The following is a 24,626-nucleotide window of genomic DNA, read 5'->3' on the forward strand; positions in this document are numbered from 1 at the left end:
AGTTGTTCCTTTTTTCCTCAAAAAAACACCGGCTTGAAAAAAACGTTCCTATTCAATTCACTGGCACCTGGTACCTTAACATCAGGGTCAGACTGGGCAAGACATCAGGAAAAAACCTGATGGGCCCCCTGGCTCTCGTGCGCCCCATCAGGCCAGACCCACTCCATGTCCAAGTCCGTTGTTCCTGCCACCACCCCCTCCCCAGACCAGTCGGCGTAAAAATACGGGCGTGGTAACAGCAGCAGGTTATAAAGTGGATTGGGGATTGGGGCCAGAGAGGGCCCCGAGACAGCAGCCCTGTGGTCCCTGGGTCCCCACACTCCCCCACCCATGAATAGCAGTTTTCTTGTCCTGTAAAATAACTGATTTTACAATTAGTAAGATATTTCAGAACTTCGCTTTCATCCAAAATAAAGCACATAGTCCTGTTTGTTTACCTTGACACTGTATAGTAACATCAGTAATGCCATTACAGCCCCAAAAAGTAAACAAACTACTGTACTACTGTAGCTTTTTCACAGCTAATGTTTACACCATATACATCATTGCTATGTTTAGTCAGGAGTTGTATCAAACAATATTGTTAACTAGTAGGCATTACACTGGCATTTACCGAAACATACATGACAATAATTAATTAATAACAAAAGTAATGTTGCAGATAAAAAATCATTAAATAAACAATGGAATGAAATATGTAAGAGTATTCAATGAGCGGCACATATGCTTTATAAAAGAAAAAACTGGTATAAACTACATCAGTTAAAATTAAATAGCAGAAATGGATGAACAGTATGTTAAAATACAAGCAACCAAATCCATCAATTCTTTTCTTAATGACATTATGGAATTATTAAATCATAAATAAAACGTGCAAGTAGGATATGATTTTTAAGTTGTATGCAAATATCTCTATGCCAAGCCTAGAGAGAGCTAAATTAAACTTTGTGACATAAGGGGTTATATTTATGGCTTTGCATAAAATTGTGCAAATATTTTTCTTTTTTAATTGGCAATTAATTTTGGAGGCATCTAGGTATTGTAACTTACTTTGCTTCCTCGCTTTACCATGCTATATACAAACTAAGCCTCCTAGCAGTACAAAACTTGAAAGAACAAAGAACAAAATGAGAATTACTTTTATACAGTGTTTTACCAAAACAGGAAATGAATGTGTCCTTTTGAAGAACCACATTCTTTATGAGGGATAAAGGACTGTTGTTAGCATCTTTTACTTTTCTTTATTGGACGGTTGTGGTTACTGTGTCTTCAAGACCTACCCCAAATGTATTAGTACACCTAGGGGCAGATTTATCCTCGAATTTCGAGGATTAAAAAACCCTCAAATTCGATCCTCCAAGTAAAATCCTTCGAATTCGAATATCGAATTTGAATACTTCGATCGAACGATTTTAAGCGATCGATCGAAGGATTTTTATTCGACCACAAAAAACTTAGAAAAGTGCTGGGGATGGTCCCCATAGGCTAACATTGAACCTCGGTAGGATTAAAGTGGCGAAGTATGAAGTCAAAGTATTTTTTAAAGAGACAGTACTTTCATTATGGAATGGTCGAATAGTCAAACGATTTTTACTTCGATTTGATCGAATTCGATCGCATTCGATCAAATTTGACCAATTCAATGGTCAAAGTACCCAAAAAAATACTTCGAAATTCAAATCTTTTTCAATTCGAGCTTAGTAAATCTGCCCCCTAAACTAGCTGTTGTCGATATGTTAGACAATGACCTACTATTAGATCTAAATCTGGAGACCAGTGCATAGCAGTATTACCACAGATTGGAGTAGCAGAACAGAGTAAAGAAAATAGATCAAAAATAGGTGTTGTCCATTTAATTATAAAATAATATTGGAATTTGGTACTGTACCATCATAAACTCACATAAGAACCTCTGGAAACACAGAAACAATCATACCAAGGAGGCAGTGTCAGGATATAACCATTACGGCAGTTGTTTTTTATTTGCAAGTCTCCTTTTGGCTTCTAACCTTTGTTTGGGTCCACGTTAATTATGTGGTCCAGATACAGTTAAATGCTGATGGACTTGCCATTTTGGGCATTGTTCCAACAATATCTAGGGCATAATATAATTGTTCATTCCAAATCTGCCCATAACTGTCCTTCAAATTGAGTTTTCAGTATTTTCCCCTCAAACTGCATCCAAATAAGTATTTATGGTAAGCCCTGCTGCAACTGCTCCAGACCACCTTAGGGGGGTTCATTAATCACAGTTTTGAAACCACAGCATTTAGGCCACATCATTAAGGGACTATGAAAACGATACATGTCTATAAGCTCTAAGTTTGTCCTTCTAAAGCAAAAATTGATTTTCTCTTTCAGATAATTAATTCTACTGTCCCTTTGCTCAAATAGCAAATGTTGCCTATGGGTTCCCCACTTATGCCCACATTTCTTTCTATTTTCATAAAGGATAAACACATGTAATAATTAGTCTGTAGATCACGTAATAGTTTACTTTTTAGGATCTCCTGTAAATGTCAATCAGTATTGGAATAATGTGCAATATTAGAGTAAAACTGAAATACTCTAGTTATGGAATGTGTTCCACACGATTCCTATTTATAAGTATTTAAACAGCTGTTCTTGGCAGTGTTTAATTTACTTTACCATTCTTCTTAACTCAGGAGACAGCATGATGGTGTTTGAATTTGTTTTTCAGAAGAAATACAGTAGAAATTGCTGGGTGGAGATCACAGACTCTGATTAAACATTACAGGACATATGTCACAATAGGAACAATGCTTCCTACTAGTGATTTATTCAAATACAAAAAAACATTTGGAAGGCAGCAGTAAATATTGATTTTTAAATGACTTATTTTTGTTTTCCCCATAAGAATGGTGCAGACACATTCAGTTATCAATATTATTCGAATGATTGCATATTTCCTATCATTGATTCAGTGAGTGAATGTCCTGATGGAATAATGACCACTTAAGTATGTTAAATCTTTAAAAATAAAAAAAACATTAGTTTCATGAAGTTGAAAATGATTCATAGAATGCCAGGCTAAAATGTACTGTACTGTAAGCACTCAAGTACATAATAATGTATTTTCTATGTATCGCAGAACACTAATGACAATGACATACTCGTCTATAAAAAGGAAATTGAAACACAGAAATATAACTCCAGGATGGAATATTGTATGCTGGTTAGGTTTGTTTTATCTTGTAATGTATTTGTAGATTTCTTATATTTTTAGTTATAAATTTCTCTTAAAATTAAACAGTTGTGTGCAGAATTTTTTGATCTGTGAAAACATTATGCATTTAATAACAAGGAGTAACCAGAATTAGAAACATATAATAATTTATCAGTTTTTATTGTGTGACTCTATAAATTAATAGGGAATAATGTAAAATATAAGAATAATAGAAGTCACCGAGCAGTTCCTTGACCAAATAATGGCATGAAACGGTAGCATTTGTCTGCCTCTATTCCCTGCACTGCTGTTTCTGACTCTTAAAACAATGCAGCATGTCAGCTGGGTAAAAAAAAACCTGCAAAAAATTAGGAGTGGCATTTTGAGAATTGGAGTCCTAGAATTTTGGTTAGAGGAAAGCAGGGTTTTGGTACAAGGGACAAACAAATATTGCTTTCTACAAGTAACTGTAAAACCATTAACATTTAAAAATTAATATTGGAATTTCATTTTCTTTATAATGAGTTGTTGTTGGTTGAAATTCCCCTTTTAAATCATACATAAAACTATAAGCTGTGGCAGCAGGACCTCAATGGCGACCTGTCACCCAGACATTAAAAGCTTTATAATAAAAGTCCTTTTCAAATTAAGCATGAAACCCAAATTATTTTTTTAATTAAAACATCAAAACCTGTTATACTCTTGTTTAAAGGCTCAGTTGTCAATCATATATGGCTTGTCCCTCTTCTATGCTTTAGGTGTAGAGGAGGGGCAATCTATGCCTAAGGCAAATAGACTTTAATAATAAAGTATTGTTGACAAAGTCAAAAGTCATGTTTAAAACTTTCAAATACAAGTTGCATGCTATAATTCCAATAATCTTTTTATATTTAAAAATAATAGGGCTCATTTACAGACCATGGAGGCTTATTTATTAAAGTTCCGATTTTAATGGTTTTAGAGGTTTTTGAAAAGGAAATTCGATAGTTAGTAAATGGGCTCCTTATTTTAAATTGCATAAGCACAGTTATCCATAGCAACCAATCATCATTTAGTTTTGATCAGTCTACTATCACTTAAAAAATTAAAGCAAAGTTCAGATTGGTTGTCGGGAATGACTTCAGTGGTGCAAGTTTGTGCTTATTTATTAACAAATTAGGGGTTTGGGAGCACCATCCATCAAGTACAAAGAAAGGTGTGCAGGGTCAAATGATGATTAATATAAACAAAAAAAGAAGAAAGAATTGACCCATCCAATTGCACCACCCCATTCAAGTATTGCCAAACTCAAGTGAAGTAATTAATAAAACTTAACTTTTAATGAACTATTAAAACATAGTCTAGATAGCACAATTAAAAAGAAGGTAAAGGTAGGGAGGCTGGTAGACTGAAAACCAGGGGGTTGGAGGGGTTTTCTGAGTGAGAAGTGACGGTTGGTTCAGGAGAGCTGATGTATAAACAACCAGCACATTGTTAACACTATATATCTGTACGTACACCAGTAGTGCCCCGCGTGCAGCCACCCCTTCACCCACTTCAGGATCCCTCCCTTCAGGTGTGCGGGCGAATCGCTAAGGATCCGATTAGCAAGCCTCAGTACATTTAAATCGTTCCAGAACTCTGTGTATTGGAATATTAGCTTCAATTATAGAGCTCTGGTTAGGTAGGCGTCTGGTAGGGACAAAGAATCTATCACGGGGGCAATCGGATCGGGAGGGGACTCTTGAGGGTGAAGGGGTTGGCTCAATATATGATCCGTGGGTTTACCAATTGAAGCTAATATTCCAATACACAGAGTTCTGGAAAGATTTAAATGTACTGAGGCTTGCTAATCGGATCCTTAGCGATTCGCCCGCACACCTGAAGGGAGGGATCCTGAAGTGGGTGAAGGGGTGGCTGCACGCGGGGCACTACTGGTGTACGTACAGATATATAGTGTTAACAATGTGCTGGTTGTTTATACATCAGCTCTCCTGAACCAACCGTCACTTCTGACTCAGAAAACCCCTCCAACCCCCTGGTTTTCAGTCTACCAGCCTCCCTACCTTTACCTTCTTTTTAATGGTGCTATCTAGACTATGTTTTAATAGTTCATTAAAAGTTAAGTTTTATTAATTACTTCACTTGAGTTTGGCAATACTTGAATGGGGTGGTGCAATTGGATGGGTCATTTCTTTCTTCTTTTTTTGTTTGTGCTTATTTAGTAGATCTGCCATAACTACTTTAAACATAACCAAATCCTTAATTTCAGACTGATGTATTCATCTCAGCCTATAAACGCTAAATAGCAGCATCCTCTTTATTCCATGTATTAGTTTGTATCTCTCTGTAATCTGTCTTTTGCGTCTATATTTCTATTTTCTGCTGCAACATATAATACAATCAGATGTAACTGCAGTTTTTTATTAATACCTAAGTTAACAGGGTAGTTCAGTTACAGACCATAGAAGTGTTTGTAGATTTATTAAGGAATGTATGCTAGTAGTAAAAGTCATTGCACAGTACCAGGGTCATAAGTAAAAACAAAAAGGAACAGTATAATAAAACCACTGCATGAGAACTGGGTTGAGCAAAAGTAATATTTTGTTCTAGAGCTGCTGCTGCTGCTGTCAGAAACACTAGTAAAGTGCTTTAAAGTGCAGTACAGAGTGACACCTTGTGGACAGACAGGACAAGACAAGAGAGATGTATAAAATATACAGGGTCCACTAAACAATCATGAAAATTCACATCAATATTATATGTATTCACTACAGAAAAAATAGATTTAAAACAAATGAACAACAATAATTATTTGTATATGTTCAGACATGACCTGATACATCCAAGACGCTCATGCATGCTCTCATTCTATCCCAGTTAGATTACTGTAACCTTCTACTAACTGGCCTCCCTAATTCCCATCTCTCACCTCTACAGTCTGTATTAAACACTGCTGCCAGAATTATCCTCCTCTCATTCAAAAGGGTACAGGCCCCTCCGCTGCTGAAGTCCTTATCATGGCTTCCTATAAAACAAAGAATAACTTATAAACTCCTCCTCATAACCTTCAAAGCCCTTCATTCCTCTGCACCGAATGACATCTCATTTCTTGTTTCTCTATATGTTCCTGCCCGAAACCTCCGCTCCTCTCAGAGCAACCGCTTGGTTGTACCCCCCACTACTACTGCTGTTTCCCGTATCAAACCCTTCTCTCTTGTGACTCCTTATATTTGGAATGCCATTCCTGAATCTCTCAGGAGAGAATCCTCCTTCAATGTTTTTAAAACAAAACTCACAGACTACCTCTGGGAGCACCTGGATAACACCTGAACTGGCACTTATATAACAGTGTAACAAACTGTAACCAACAGCACCTTAATACCCCTCTGAATTGTGTCTGTATGTTACCCTCCCATTTAGACTGTAAGCTCTATGGGGTAGGGTCCTCTAGCCTTTTGTTTCCTTGACACTGAGCACTTAATCTGCATTGTAATTATATTTTATACTTTTGTGAATTGTATTTTTAATAATGCACTTATTGTTACTTTTTATTCCAATGACCCCTTGTTTGTTACTACTAATTTATTGTTTTGTTGTACAGTGCTTTGCCCTCAAGGAGCGCTTTACAATTAAAAATATACATATATACATACATGAGAGGAAAGGCAGGCAAGGCTTCTTTGTGGTTCCTGACATATGATCATCATCTCTGGTTTTCCCATATAGAATATAGTTCAGCCATAGCTTATTCACCAATTAATTAAACATTTAGGAATTTAAGGCCTCCACCATTGCTAATAAAGTACTTATCCACAAGTATAGAAAATGGAATGAACTATAATAAATGAATATGCCACTGATAGTTTGTCAATAATGTTCCTAAAGGACAATGCACCCCCACAGTAAACTGAAATGCTAGCCTTCTGTCGCAGTTGCACCTATTGAGGAGAAAAGGACTGGGGACATTTTGATCTGAGGAGTTTTGTGTGGGGTCAGGTTAGTCTTAAGGCTTCATGCATGTGCAAAGCTTGCCACAGTTCATATAGCCTATAGCAAACAATAAGCAGGGGAGCATTTGCTAATCACTAAGTCATTAACGACTTAAGGGAGGGTATTGTAAGTAATGTGTTTGCAGACAACAAAAAACTATCCAGCCCAATTAATTCCATCCAGGATTCAACATCCTTGCAACAGGATCTTGACAAACAGGCGATCTGGGCAGCTAAGTGGCAAATGAGATTCAATGTTGATAAATGTAAAGTCATGCACCTGTGATGTAAAAACATCCAAACCACTTATACCCTTAATGGGACTGAACAAGGCAAATCCATAATGGACCTTGGAGTCCTTGTAGATGATAAACTTGGCTGTAGCAAGCAATGCCAGTCAGCAGCATCAAGGGCAAATGAGGTTTTGAGCTACATTAAAAGGGGCATAGATTTGCGGGAGGAGGGGGTTATTCTTCCACTGTACAGAGCGCTGGTAAGCCCTCATCTAGAATATACCGTACAGTTTTGGTCTCCATCACTCAAACAGGACATTATTGAATTAGAAAGGGTACAGAGAAGGGCAACTAAGCTGGTAAAAGGTATGGAAAATCTTAGCTATGAGGAAAGACTGGCCAAGTTGGGGTTGTTTATGCTGGAGAAGAGGAGTTATATGATAGCTATGTAATGTATAAAGGGATTATATAAAAATGTCTCTAATGCTTTATTTAGCAGTAGGTCTTTACAACTGACACAAGGTCACCCATTCCGATTAGAAGGATGTTCTAAATATTTGTAAGGGGTTCTGGCTAAATATTAGAAAGGGGTTTTTTTACAGTGAGAGCTGTGAAGATGTGTAGTTCTCTCCCTGAATCAGTCGTACAGGCTGATACATTTGAGAGCTTTAAGAAAGGATTAGATGGCTTTTTAGCAAAAGAAGGGAATACAAGGTTATGGAAGATAAAATATAGTACAAGTTGATCCAGGGACAAGAAGTTTTTTCTTCCTTTGGAGGCAAATTGGAGTAGCTTAAAATTGGGTTTTCCATTCCTCAGGATCAACTATCAGGCAGGTTGTATATAGACTAAAAAGGTTGAACTTGATGGACGTTTGTCTTTTTTCAACCCAACTTGCTATGTTACTTTGTTACTTTGTTACCAACATTATTTGTTTCTATAGTTTATTGCATCATGTTATGTATTTTATTACATGTGAGTCAGTGCACCAAAGCAATGCAAGAGCTACCATTGAGTTCTTTGTAGAAGAGGCAAACCAGCCTGGCACAGAATGTTATTGTTTCGGCTCACTGTAGGGTGTATACACAAAAGATATACACACAAGGGGATGGGATGTACATTGCAATTCTCACCCAGTATAAGCGATGGTCCTTTTATTTATTTTTTATCAGAAAATGACAATAAAGATAAAAAAAAACATTCTTTGGAAAAAATATATACTTAGATTCTGTTTCGGTATTGGTTTTTAGAGGTAAAGTATAAATAAGCTAGTAAAACCAGCCATGGCTGGGACTAGTCTTAGAAGTATACCAACAATGTAGATGCCAGTAAATTTACATATAAACAAGTTTAGATTGAGCCCCTAGCCCACCCACTCCATTGAGATCTATACTGATCGCTGCATTATCCAGCCTCCCCTCATCCATTGCATCATTTTACCACTTTCATCATCACTCTGTCCCTTTGCATTTTTGCCCTGCCCACTTACATTATAACCTGCCCCCTCTTCTGCTCTCTGTTTCTTTTGTGTAAAACCACATCCGTGTATGTAAAAGAAATGCTCTTGCATACCAAATTAAGGTTCTCTCCACACCTCATTGACAATCATTACTTTCTACAACAGCCATGTAAGCACCTCCTTTGGTGAAGGAAACGGGTCAACTTTCAATAAGTGAATGAAATGTCATCATTGTTTCTATGGGCACCAAGATGGACTCACAATCTAGTGAAAGCATTATTACCTTAAAGGTTGTTCACATTTCAATTTATTCTCCAACAGCTACACAGCTTTTATCTTGTTCACTTGTTGAGATGAATGCGATTTGCAGAACTTCTAAGCAATGGGACAATCTCACAGTATAAAACACCCAAATCAGTATTAATGTCTTCTACATTGTTTCCCTTTAAAGGCATACATTGGTTGCAGAAATTGGTACAGAATGCAGCTGTTGTTAGAGTAATTTTTAACTGAGGGCACCATAATGCATCATTCGTGTAGCATCCCAGAAGTGCAGTATTTTGCATAAACCAAGACAGCTGGGTAAGCAATGAACATGAGAATGACCCAAAGGAGAAGTGGAAAATGTCAAGTCATCACAATCTAGCTAGACCATTAAGCCTACTTTTATTTATAGTTACAGAACTCAAATCAAGTATCCCTACAGAATGAAACTTGAATATGTATATGTTATAACATATTTATGCTATATGCATACACGAGGAGAAAAAACAAAGACACGTTAAATCCCATTGTTATAAATGTTTCAGTAATTCTACAGAACATGGGATTTAGTTTCAAGGTATTCATTATTAAGTTTATAGACCAAGCAAATAAAATATGTTAATGATAATGAAAAAAGCAGATGCACTTTGCTGTATGACTTTGAAAATATAATGTTTTTGCTGCAGTTTAGTTTCTAATATGGGTGACTTTCACAACAGGGGCACAAGCCAATTTAAAGTCCAAGCATCAAGCAATTTGAGTTCCACCAGCTCTACACAGTAATATAATTATTCCCTCTGAGGCTCTTAATTGTCTTCATCACACCATGATTTCTGCACAAATTAAACATGCATTTATAGCTATATATAACTTGCTTTGCAGTTAACATCCTGGAAACAAATTTCAAGGAGACTGAATTTTGTATTATTTGATATGTCCCATATGCATTACTGATGTGCGTGTATCTTATTTACAATACTTTTGATAGTTGTATGCAAAGCATGCTGCTTTTATTTATATTTTACTTCCGCAAGCATTATTAAAGTAGATTTTTGGAAAAAATACCTTGTTTTTAATTGGGAGTGTTGAATGAAAAAGGTATAAAACATTGGGAGTAGATGTAACCTTAATATGTCCTTTACTATGTGCAAAATAAAATAAAATGCTTTTAGAAATGTATTAAAAATATATGAATGAAAATATATTTTGTTCCAAGACTTACCAATTATTTGTAGGCCTTATAAAAGCACATGTTAGCAATGCAATCATTTACCTTTATACGAATTTTAGAAAGAAAGAAAAAAGGTATGGAAGCTAAAATCATGGAATGTATAAAAAATAAACACTGTTTTTTCACAATGGGTGATATATTAAGACGTGTTTTGTACATTTTGGAACATTAAAACCTAATTGGATTGTTTTGCTTTCAATATAGAGTCATGCAGATTAGTTAGGATCAAGTGCAAGCTACTGTTTTATTATGACAAAGAAAAAGGAATTCATTTATAAAATGATTTCCTTAAAGAAATCATTTTAGAAACAAAACAGAAAATGCTGGACCTGGGAGTGCAGACCTTTGAAGAAACACCATCCAAGTACATTTTAAATACCAGCCTCTTGGTGGCATAACGAGATGTTACCGGACACCATAGCAAATTCATTTTAGATCCCCATAACATTAGTAGTTATTATCCTACCAATATATATATTGAAATTGTCATTAATTAGGGCCTCACTGTCCCCCCTACACTGCTGGGCCCCTTTGCAACCAGAGGCTTTGCTTCCCATGTAGTTTAAGCAGTGTCACTGTCCTCTTTCTAATTCTGAAGGGTTGATGGGAAGATTTTAATAGTAATTGTGACCTTTGTATTTTAATGCTGGGTTTACATTCCTGCTGCTAGGGTAACCTAAAAACTGCTGCTAGGGTAACCTTAAAAATGTGAAAAGAACAAAGTACTTTTTATTTTCATGTTTTTTCTTTACATTAGATCTCAACTAATTACATTAAAAATTCTAAAAAGTCTAAATTTAAAATTCTAGTATTTTTTCCACTAGTACCATAACAAGACTGTTTGTACCATTCCATAACTGAAAACACAGCTTCATGAAAGCAACTTGCTATACAGGTATGGGACCTGTTATCCAGAATGCTTGGAACTTGGGGTTTTCTTGATAAGGAACCATTCCGTAATTTGGCTCTCCATCCCTTAAGTCTATCTAAAAATTATTTAACATTAATTAAACCCAAGAGGACTAATTTGCCCCCAATAAGTATTAATGATATCTTAGTTGGAATAAAGTATTATTACAGAGAAAAAGGAAATCATTTCTAATAATTGGAATTATTGGATTATAATGCAGCCTATCCTGTAATTCAGAGCTCTGGATAACTGGTTTCTGAAAAACAGATCCCATACCCATATCTTAATATTTGTGAATGCAATTGTAAGATATATACGTATAATCTGTTTTTATATTCTACCTACTCATTTGCAACCTTCCTGTGTGCTTTGGTCTAAAGGTGGCTACAGTTTGTCCATCGTGTGATTGCTCATTGATGTGTATTCTATGGCCTAAAATAATATGCAGAATTGCTGTTTTAGCCTATGGGGGACCTCCTAGAACTTATTTGGAGTCATTTGGTGGACTTTGAAAAATCAAAGTTTTTTTTTAAATACTTTGCATCGAATATGATCTGCATTCAATTGAATGAATGATTACAGCCTATTCACTCGAAGTTAAAAAATTGCAAATTGTTATACAGGTATGAGACCTTTTATCCAGACTGCTTGGGACCTGAAGTTTTCCGGATAACAAATCTTTCCATAATTTGGTTCTAGTTTTATAGAGGAAACAAAATCTGAATTGTTAGGGAATTTTTTTTTTCAAGATTATATCTCAGAAGCTGCTAGAAATCTGACTTTTGAAAGTCATGTAAAAGTTAATGGCAGATGGTCCATTTTACAATTGGAAAATGTTTTGCCTTCATGTTTCTCAATAGTTTCAGGCTGTTTGATGTTGATTTTCATTCGATAATCCAATAGATTTTCAATAAAGTTGATTTTTTTCAGGCGACATTTCGAAAAAGTTGCACGATTTGTTGAGTCTTTTCCTGCACAAACAATTTCAATCTGAATAGTTGGTAAATTAAGACAAATCCTGGTTGGGAATTACTGTAGGTTGAATTTTTGTTTTAATTAAAAAATTTGAAAAATATGAGTTTTAGTAAATATAACCCTAAATAAACCCAATAGGCTATACACTATACCTTAGTTTGGATCAAGTACAATATACTGTTTTATTATTACAGAGAAAAGGGAAATAACTTTTAAAAATTTGGATTATTTGGATAAAATGGAGTCAATGTGAAACAGCCTTTCCATAATTCACAGCTTTCTGAATAACATAGAATAAGGTGCAGTTAACACAACTTCTTTTCACATGTAACCTTTAGTTTATAACAAAAATGTTGTTAATAATAACATCTAAAAAACAGGGGTTTGCTAAACTTACGACAACTGAAATTGCATTAGTTCCCATTCAAACCACTGTTTTATATCAACAAGGAAATAAAATCCACATGATTTCTACTGTAATTATTATAAATGTCTATTTTTCACCTATACAGCAGAAAAGTAACTTTCCCTCGTGGATAAGCAATCTTTAAAATCATAAAATCTTGTGTTTTGGTAATCTAGTCGATTAAGATTCTCATTAAAAAAAAACATTTAATTTACCTTGCATTATTTTGCTGACAAGATTATACCATTATCAATCTAAACAGCACTCATTGATTTGCCTGATTTGCAATAGCATAACTAAAATTACTTTGATGTATAAATTATGAATAAGGATAATTTTATGTGTATTAGTATATATTTTCTTTGCTCATGGTACATTGATTTAGGGGGGAAAAACTTCCTGAAAATGTTATGCATTAAAGAATGACCTTCAGAATTTTTTAATTCATATTTACTTTATGTAACACGATTTATACCAACGGGGTTAACAACCCGCTAGTATACTAGAGCATGGGTTACTTTTGACTCTAACACTTAAGGCAGGGCCTTCGCAACTTGGAAGAAATTAAAATGTGCTGAAGTGCAACTACAACTCCCACAGGCTATTTTGTATAAAATGATAAAAGAAGAGGGGGCCAGGAAGTTCTTGCAAATTTGTTTATTTGTCTCAGATCCCAATCTAGTCTGACCAGACACCAAAAGCTATTTTGGCACAGATTGAAGCTGCTTGGTTTACTCCGTACCACCCCAACGTATGGTTCTGGTTCTCGCATACCAATATTTTACCCAGGATTTTGATGTTTAAAGCAACAGCTCTCTCCCTAGACATTTGGAAGAAAGCTAGAGGTAAATTCAAACTTAATTCGCAATATTCACTTTTAAAAGCTATTCTAGACAACTCTCTCTCTTTGAACTTGCAAAAACATCCTCTGTAGGCAAATTAGGGGACCTGATGGTATTTTTAGTAGTACCATTTTGACCTCGTGTAAGACAAAACTCAGTAAAGGAAAACCTTTAGTAATAGTCAGACAATTTATTCATACATAATACAACATAACAGTTTTGTCTGGATAAGCTGTTGGAGTAACACACCGAATGTCAGCCAAGGACTTACCAAAGACCCACCTCTTGGTCCAGGCGTTATATAGCTTTCAGAAGGCATTTACAGTAATTGTGACAAAGGGTTCACGGAAATACCATACATAATCTGACTCCTCCTTGTACAATTAATGTCTAAATGATTTACTTAGTCTTACATGTTATCAAAGGAATGTTGTAACATACTGTGCCTAGCTCCAACGGTCCACAACCTCGCAATCAGCTATTGGCTAACCAAGGCCATTGTGGTATTTCCAGTAATTTGATCAGCACTTCTCCTAAAAGGGCCCCACCAGACAGGCTGGCGTTATGCTGACACTCTGGAATTTAAGTAACAGAGTGATGATCTTTTGTTTGTATGGCCTAGTATAAGCTATATGAGTGACCATTGTCCACAGTAGACCATTAGCCCTTATAGTCCATCCTGCCTTGGGCCCTATAGCGTTATGGCGTCATAGAGGGCGGGGGTGACAAATATCAACCCTCTGACACTAGCCATTCGTCTGTTTTAGGATTTAGACCGTTCCAGATATATATTATATAAACAGACCCAAATCGTTTATTTAGGGTTAATAATAAGATAGATTTGTCTATGGCAACAATATTAACCTATGAGCAAGCAAAAGACCTGATTACAAAATTCAATTTAGTCTGGTATATGTACTTTCAGAACAGACATTTCATGCATCCATTTCTCAGGGCTTTCCAAACACATCTGACAACATTTAAATCCATGGCGCTACAAAGCATACCCCAACGATGTGCAATTTCCAAAATACTCAAGATCATTAATGAACCCTCCTTTGCAACAGGGCACAAACATCTATACATGCAGACTGGTCCCAAATTTGGGTGAATGCAAAACGTGGGACTACCTATACTAAGCAGAAAGAAAATATATATGTATAAGATATTAAAGTTCTGGTACTTAACTCCCATTAGAGTGCATAAACTTTTTCCCAATACAGCACCACAACCCTAATCAAACAAATGATTTATGCTTTCAAAGTTGGCCACAGGGGGTCACCATCTTGTAACTTTGTTAAACATCTTTGCAAGACCAAGACTGTGCATGCTCAGTGTGGTCTGGGCTGCTTAGGGATCGTCATAAATTATCAAAACAGTCAAACAATATTTGCCAGAAGCCGACTCAGCAAGACTGATTAATAATCAGTAGGGATGGGCGAATTTTTTCGCCTCGTTTCGCCGAAAAAATGACGCCCATAGACTCGTATGGCAGCGTGCGTAAAAAAAAAAAGACGCGCGTCAAAACAGTTTCGCCGCGCGACAATTTTTTTTGACGCCCATAGACTTTAATGGGCGTCTGCGACATTTCGCCGGTGGCGAATTTTTGGCGAAGCGAAACGGGTCAAATTCGCCCATCCCTGATAATCAGAATATACAGACTGCACTGGGTCCTGTTTTGTCATGTAATCTAATGTGGATTTTATAGTTTTTGTATTGTTTAATACAAACTTTCTCCAACTCTGCAGAACCAGTGGCTGCAGCAAAATAATCTGTTTAAATCTGGCTCCATGATCTTTGTCCCTGCAACTGGAGTTGGAAACAGTAAAGGGGATTTGAAGGAAAAAATAAAATCCAATACAAATCTCTACATAGTCCCTGACTGCTCTACAGGGAAACAAACATAACTGCTTGAGTTCTACATGGCTGGGAAGTAAGGTGGGGACTCCTCCTGCTGTTCATAAGTATGATTTATTCCCCTGCAGAGCAGTTAGGGACCGTCTGACAATTCCTATCCACAGCAGTAGATGAAGAGAGAATTTCACTGCATACAGTCAATTGGATATGGGTTTCTTTTTCATTAAATAAAGTAAAAATTGGATTTTATTTTTTCGCCTTTACATGCCCTTTAAAGACTTAGGGGAGTTTATTGTAAGTAATGCATCAGTGTTTTCAGATAACACAAAACTATGCAGCCCAATTAATTACATGCGGCATGTGGCATCCTAGCAGCAGGATCTTGACAAACTGGCAATCTGGACGGCTAAGTGGCAGATAAGATTTAATGTCAATAAATGTGATGCACCTGGGATGTAAAAATATGCAAGCCACTTATACCCTTAATGGGAATGAACTAGGAAAATCCATAATGGAAAATGACAGTGGAGTAGTAGATAATAATAGACTTGGCTGTAGCAAGCAATGCCAGTCAGCAGCTAGAAGGGCAAACAAGATCTTGAGCTGTATTAATAGGGGCATAGATTTGCAGGAGGTAGGGTCATTCTTCCACTGTACAGATCACTGGTAAGACCCCATCTAGAATACACTGTACATTATCGAATTAGAGAGGGTCCAGAGAAGGGCAACTAAGCTGGTAAAGGGTATGGAAAATCTCAGCTATGAGGAAAGACTGGCCAAGTTTGGGTTGTTCACATTGGAGAAGAGGAGCTTAAGGGGTGATATGATAACTATGTATAAATATATAATGTGGTCATATATTAATCCCTCTGATGCTTTATTTACCAGCTTCCAGCTGACTAGTCGGCACCCATTCCTATTAGAAGAAAGGTGGTTTCGGCTAAATATTCTGAAGGGTTATTTACAGTGAGGGCTGTGAAGGAATTCTCTCCCCAAATCATTCATGATGTCTGATACATTAGATAGCTTTAAGAAGTGGTTGGATTGCTTTTTAGCAAGGGAGGGAATAAAGGGTTATGAAAGATAGTTCATAGTACAAGTTGATCCAGGGCTAACAGTTAGGCAGGTTTAACTGTATATAGAGTGAAAAGGTTGAACTTGATGGATATATGCCTTTTTCAACCTAACTTACTAAGGCACATTTATTAAAGGTCAAATTTTGAATTCATGTGAGTTTTTGTTAAACTCTATTAAATTTGAATATACTCAAAATTTGACTGGGGGGTTATTTAATAAAAAATATTCAATATCTACCGACTAGAAAACTCAAATTGAATTAGAATCAAATTCAACTAAACTCAATTCAAGTTGTTTCTCTGTAGGAAACTCAAATGTCAGAAAGGCTAGTAACATGTCCAAATTGATGCCTGGACCTCTCCCATTGACTTATACATGAACTCGGCAGGTTTTAGGTGGCGAACAGTCAAATTTGAGTTCTTAAAAGGCCAGAGTATGATAAATCTCAAAATTCAAATTCGAATTAAAACTCAAATCGAGTTTGGATAATTGACAATTCAAATTTGAAAGTTTTGACCATAGAAAAATTCAAAAATTCTAATTCTGCCTTAGAGGCAGATTTATCAAGGAGCGAATTTCTAATAAAAAAAACTTCAAAATTTGAATAAAAAAAGACCAACAGAAATTCATTAAAAAAAATTACGTTTTTTTGGGGTGAATATTCTGTTTTCGCTCGAATTTGAATCTTATGAAACAAAGTAACATCGTATTGGATTGAGTTCGATTCAAAGTATTTAAAAAAACAACTTTGCTTTCTTAAAGTCCACCAATTGACTCCAAATGTTCTAGGAGGTCCCCCATAGGCTAAAACAGCAATTCAGCAGGTTTTTAGATGACAAATGGTCGAAGAAGAATTTTTTAATAGTACATGATAAATTTTGATGTTCAATTTTTTTTCAAATTCAAATCAAATTTGGACTATTCCCTTGTTGAAGTAGACAAAAAATGTCACTTTTTCAAGAGAAATGTGGTGACCTTTCTCCTGGCGGAAATTCTCGTTGTATATTTCCCCATACAACAGTAGTAGTGAAAATTTTCTGTGAAAATTCCGAAGTATATTTCCCCATACAATGGTAGTAGGGAAAATTCTCTAGAGAATTTTTGCTAGAGAATTTTCAACTTGGAGGACATTGACATGGAAAGGGCAACTTTGATTTGATTTAAAAGTGGCTGCTCTATCTTAATAATGTAAGTTCACTAGCCTGAACCTGGCAAAGTAGACTTTGGGGTAAATGCTAACAAATAGAAACTTTGATAAATTAGGAGATTTGCGCTTCTTCGTCTGAGTGAATATTCACCTAGCAAAACTGCGCAAAAATTCTCGACCACTGAGCTTTTTGCTAGCAATGCGTCTTATTCGCCTTTTTCACAAATTGCTGCGAGTTTTTTTGGTGAATTTTCCAAACCACCAAATCACAATGCGATCTTAAGTAAATCTGCCCCAATGGGAGAAGGCTGTGTACTAGTGAACATGAAAACTGAGTAAGAACTTTTCTAGTGCAGTCAATTATTTGAACCCCATTGAGTCAGATCTTTTTGGATAAGGGTTTCCAGATAAGGGATCTCATACCTGTAAAGGAGAAGGCTGATGGGAGCTGAAATAAATAGCACCTGGTGCCTAATAATGGCCTGGTGTTCATATAATTAACTGCACTAGAACCTAATTAATTTAACAGGAAAACACCCATCATCTTTCTGTTTAATCTTAGGAACCCAGAAGAGTATGGGTTTAAGACCACATAAGCAAGGTTGGAATATATGCTGAATTATTATCAGCCCAGCTGTATTTCTTCGCTTTAACTTCCTGGGACACAATAATGGTGTTGTCTTAAAGTGCCATTAAAGTGCCTTAAGTTGCTTATACAAAAAAAAAATCTATGGAACCATTTCTGTGTATTAAACTTTTTCTCTCAAGCTGTAGCTGTATGACACTTTACTACATATAGATAATAATGGCCACGGTAGTAAAACACACATCCTCTCAATATTCATATATAAATATCTTATTTCCTTCTGTTTTTAACTCACGTCTAATCCAGCTAAATCCACCAAAAATTTGAATGTTTGAAAACAGCACAAAACACGAGTCACTCACATTGATTATTCTTTTATTAATTTGTTTCTATATTTTCATTAATCATATTTAGATCTTGTTTAGCTATATTAGATTTCAAGATCAATTTTTATGAATGTATTTTCTTACATCTGCCCAATCTAAACTTTTAGCAGGGAGTAGAGAAGGCTATATATCATTTACTCTTACATGACAGTATTAAGATGCACATTGAGGATAACACTCTTTCTGCTTTGAGCACTGTCAAGAACAAAGTGCTTTACAGACTTAAAATAAATCTTGATACTAATCCATTGAATTTCTGACAACCTGAGCCTAAGGTTTCTATGCACTTAGCTGAGTAGTGTAGAAAAGCTTGTACATTATTTATGCACACTAATGGCGTTGCAATGTTCTTGTAGAAAGCAGTGACAGGGCAATCTGCTAAAATATCTGCTACTGTGTCCAAAATTGTACATTATATTGGATCTAAATTTCGGGCAGAGCAGTCTGTTGATGCCAATTTAGCCGAAACAAGAGCTTTATTTTTGTACTTGATTTAAATCATATTGGAAATGAAAAAAAGAAATGTAATACCACTAATGTGTTCTACTACATCTATACTTTAATGTCTTTTCAAAATAGGTTGAATGTATTTTAAGTCATACAGTATTGTTTAAATTAATTCAATCATATGTTATCTTTGGTATAGTGTGCTTTATGACATGTCCTCATAATTCTTTACAGAGGTAAATTTCAGTATAGGAGCAAACAAGCCTGCTGGAATTCAGTAATCACTTAAATTAAAAAATGTTTTTTTTTCTGTAGATCAAGATTTCTACATATTTTAAATGCAATATGTTTTAAAACAACATCTTTGTTAGACATCTTCACACACAAAAGATAAAGTAAAGAAACTCAAGAAACATTCCACAATTTTTTTCACATGCATTATCCAGCAAGAAAAATTTGTAAATTTATACTAACCATAATTTACTTTTTCCTTAGTCCTTTGGTCAGCAACCATGAGATTTATTCCACATTAATTGACCCTACCCATAAATAGGACATACCCCTAGAGGTCACCAATGAATAACGAGTAACACTTGTAATGCTTAATCTTTTTATTAGAGCGGGAATTTCCTGCTGCCGAAAGTCACTTCAGCTAATGAAAAATCAATGCATTTTTTGTGGGGTTAAAACACAGAAATTTATTTTTACCCCTCCCCCAAACCACATACTGTATTTTCGGAAAGTACACATTATACCGAATCTAAAATGGGTAGCCATGCCTTTCTGGTCCAAACTAAGGAGTCACAGGGCCTTCCCAAAATTGTTGGTTTTGGTGAAATACCTGAAAATTGCCTCAAAGCTTCAACTATCCAGCATCATATTGCCCATGTATCATTACATACCAAGAGGGGGTCCTCCAAACAGGTTGATACCCATGTGCATAGGTTTACCAAAGTATCTGGCATGTAGAGGCCCCAAAATAAATTAAGTGCACGCAATCTTGGTAAACATGAGAGGAGCAGTTGTTATATCAAAATGCAGAACTCTGATTTGAAAATGATGACGTTTTCCCCCAATGTAAAGAGCTATGGGAAGGAATCTCCTGTGGTCCCTGAAAAGAGGCACATGAAGGTACTGTAAGTGTCTTTGAGTTAAAAAGAAGCCATATAATCTCCTTGATCTAAGACCTTTATAGTTGATCTAAAGTTCTCCATACGGAATCTTATTTTCCAAATTAATTTGTTGACAAACCTCAAATCTATGATTGTACGGAAACTTCCATTTGGTTTTGGTACTAAAAATACCCTTGAGTAGGTACCCTGAAAGATTTGAGATGGCGGCACTGGCTTGAGTACCTTGGAGACAAAGAATTCTGTGACAGCCCTTTGCCGCTTCTAGAATAGTTGCCGCCATCTTAGAGAAGGACAATCCTCAGTTGCACAGGACATCTCATTGCAGGTAACCAACCAAGTGGTGCCTCCACAGCCTCCAGATCTTCTACCCCTTGAGACCTGGAACAGACAGCTGACCATAGAAAAGAAAGAAAAAATAATTCCTACTGGACAGCAACTCCACTCCTACACAGGTAGGACAAAAAAAAGACTGGTGACCTCTAGAGGTAGCTCCTATTTATGGGTGGGGTTAATTATCTTTGTCTGTTCACTGTCCTACATAGCAGGGTAGAGGGAATAAATCTCTTGGTTGCTTCCTTACAAGGATGTAAGTGAATCAAGAACTTTCACATTTTGAGAAATTTGCTCTTAATTCTCTTGAGTTTCTGGCATCTCCACTTCCTTAATTTCATGTTGGTCTTGAACTTGCTAAATTTGTGTTAGACAGAGATTATCTAGCAATGCATCTGAAGACCTACCTTAAAATAGGTGGCCATGGAAATGCAACGCAACATGTAAATTGAATGTGATCTCCAAGTGGGATGTATTTAAATTGTCATGCATTTCAAATTGTAATTCTAATTTTATAAACTATTCAAATTTGTTATAGAATTACATTTAAAAATACTGTGCTGTTAAAATTTTTTGGTAATTTTGCTAATTAATTCTGTGGAAGGCTTACATTTTTCCAGTGGTGTAAACAGTCGGCTTTAAATAGGTAGGTTATAAAGACATTTAAGATAAATTCTCAGTCATAAACCATGACAAAACTGCTAAATTGTGAGACTAGAAAGAGACCATTTTACTGTACTATTTAATGCACTAAATTTTAAAATTATTTTGGTTTCATTTTAATGGAATGCATAGAAACTGAATTAAAAAGGATCTGTAATCAAGAATAAATTATTGGTAATTACACATTGCTTTTTGTCTGCAATACCTATTATTCATTATACTTATTATTATTCAACAGGATAAAAGTAATATAAGGGAAAAGTCTATACAGACTGCAGCTAACATTCAGGACTAATGACAAGAATTCCATGTAATTCAATGCATGTAAAGCATGTTCTATAATAGACATTTAGGGGCTGATTTACTAACATTCGGATTTCTATTTTTTCACAAATCTCAAAAAATCAAAGATTTATTAAAGATTTATTAAGTTTAAAAAACACAAACAAACGTTGCCGTGTAAGACCAGTCAAGGTCCTATATAAGTCAATGGGAGACGGTGCAATGTCTGCTGTTTGCAGCCTGCCAGCTGAGAGCCCATTGTTAAGAGAAGTACAGGAGACAGCACGGCTGCAGAAAGATCTTTCACTGCTCCACACAGTCAGTACAAAGGGCGGGGGGGGGGGAAGGGGACTTGCCAGGGCAGTAATCAGTTGACTCCCAGACAGTAGATCAGGAGCGGCCCACTTACCAAAAAATAGAACGGCCCTCTGGCATTTGCCCGTATGGGCAGATTGCCAGTCCGGGCCTGAATCTGGCTGCTGGTTTTTCAGGTCCCTTGTCATGCAGCCCCTGCATTTATAGCTCCAGGCCTTTCTTTGTCTAGGCAGAGTATCTTCTGGCACAGAGCTACAAGTATTATTATATATCATTGCCCTAAACGTTGTGACTGCCCATTGCATAAAAATCTGCACATCTGCACATAAATAAAATATTTACTGCATGCTAAAGTGAAACATATTGATCCTCTGGCCAGGGGCCAAAGTTATGGTGGAAGCTGAGGTGTAGTGCCCCCTACGGGGGGTGACCTACACACAATGGTGATACTGCACTATGCACTTGCACTATATTGCTTTTAACCTGGCTTTTATTCTTCACTCCGGCCTTTTGGCCAGAGAGAAAATGTTTATATTCTGCTGCCTGGCAGGGCCTTATGGCACTTTTAAAGCACATATCTATTGCACTTACTTTTTATAGAACTTTTTTATCTATGTTTTTTATATGTTTTGTGCAATTCTGTACACTGCAGGGGTGCAGTTGACCCTTTTGGGCTCCACCCCAGGCTGTTGTTACCCTGGGGGAGCTTTGGTGGAACCCAGGTAAAGACATTAGGCAAAGGAGAGTCTGAAGACCCTTGCCCCATGTCTGTGCCTTTGGCTGGGGGGCAGGGATGATGGGGCTCACCCTAGCCTCAGAAAAGGTGATCCCAATGACTTGTGACGCTCTTAGGGCCTTTTGGCCTGGGACTGATGAGTATGGAGCCCATGCCTTTGGGTAGGACTTGGAGCACCCTGCACTTTGCATTGTAGTTCAAACAAAAGGATTTAGAAGTCACCTTTGTAAAGCTGTGTCCAGTGCTCAATCACACAGTAGTGGAGTTCATCAGGTCCACTAGACATTCATAGTATTGCAAATAAATCCACTGGAGAGCAGGTCAAACTTCAGTGTAGTGTTTTATTTAAAGATGCATAGCACTACATGTTTTGGACCTCTCTTGAAAACTGCACCAGAAGAAGGACCCAAGAGGTCCGAAACATGTGGTGCTATGCATCTTTAAATACAACACTACACTGAAGCTTGACCTGCTCTACAGTGTATTTATTTGCAATACTGTGCACTTTAGCACTGTGCAAAGTGCATGAAAGCATGACCTCGGCTTTCAAGAAAACAAAAAAAATAAAGTGAAACATATTGATTTGTTTTTAGTTCTTAGTACAAGAATCTGACCTGTTATCCCGAAGGCTTGGGACCTGTTTTCCAGATAATGGATCTTTCCGTAATATGGATCTTCATATTGTACCTTACTATTGTATCTACTACAAAATCATGTAAGCATTAAATAAACTCAATAGGCTGGTTTTGCTTCAAGAAACGAAGGTACTGTTTTATTATTATGGAGAATAAAGAAATCATTTTTTAAAATTTGGATTATTCCGATAAAATTGAGTCTATGGGAGACGGCCATTCAGTTTTCTGGATAACAGGTTTCCAGATAATGTATCCCATACCTGTAGAAAGTATTTTACATTATTATACATTAACAGCTTTAATCACTTACTATTATGTCAGAGCTTAAATGTATCTTGCTGCACATAATTTGTATTTTACTTTATTATTATATGCAGACCATAGGAATTAACCCAATCCAATTTTCAATTCACATATGTGACTGCAGCAATAAGTACCTTGTGTGAATTTACAGATTGCATAATAAAGTACAAGTCCTAATAGTATAGTAAAGTCCTAATAGGCATTTTATTATAGACTATTGGGGGAATGTAATGTGTTTTGTTAGTGCAAAAAACATTCTCAAAGACCTTTGGGAACGTTAGCGACCATGTTTGTGCCATTTTTGTCTGATTAAAGACCTCAACAACTTCCTAGCAAAGTTTGCTCTTGCAAACGTTTGCAGTGTATATAATAAGATTTCAAAATCACAAACAATAGTACACAGTACGGAGTGTACGAAGATGCTAAATAAACTAGAATGGGTAGGAGCGAGAGCTAGGGACAAGCTTCAGTGCTCAAGCAACAACAAATTTCATTACATTTCTCCCTATGTGTTCTTTTTGATTTGTACCTTCAATCAGTCCGGTACAGTTTATGCTGCATTTTTATTGTAAGGGTTGGCTAAGGGGAAATCCCTACTAAACTGATAGGAGGGCAGTGAGTCCTTCAGGCAAAGACATTTGGCACCCATTCAGGTATAATAGGGACTAGATGAAATGGAGAGAACAAAGATCTGAAAGAGGATAGAGAATTAGAACAGAATGGAGTAGTACGGAGTGGACAAAGAAGTTAAATAGGCTAGAATGGGTTGGAGCAAGAACTAGGGACAAGCTTCAGTGCTCAAGCAACAATATTTAGCCAAATAAGTTATAAAGGAGAAGGGGTTGAATAGAGTACATCCAGCTCTGATTGGCTGGCCCTAAATATCCAATACAGCTGTCTGAAGCAGACACAATGGAGAAGGCAGATGAAAATAATGTCACCATTCTTTTATCTAGAATTAAACATACTGAAGAATCATAGTAAAACTTGTTTCATCTTAGATATACTGAGCATGTTTTGCAAACATGAAATAACCTTTCTAAGCACCATTAGGAAAGAACACAAAATGTACAATTCAAGATTTAGAAAAAAAAGCATGTTTGAAATAATAAAAACACAATTAAACTGATAGGGGTCCTAAGGTATGAAGATAATTACATTTTTCTAATCTTACTAAACAAGACAAATTACCTGAAGGCTCTCTTATAAAAGATGAAATCTTCATAATAAGTGAATTAATCAAGCAGCAGC

Source organism: Xenopus laevis, chromosome 2S (genome assembly GCF_017654675.1).
Source record: "Xenopus laevis strain J_2021 chromosome 2S, Xenopus_laevis_v10.1, whole genome shotgun sequence".
NCBI lineage: Eukaryota > Metazoa > Chordata > Amphibia > Anura > Pipidae > Xenopus > Xenopus laevis.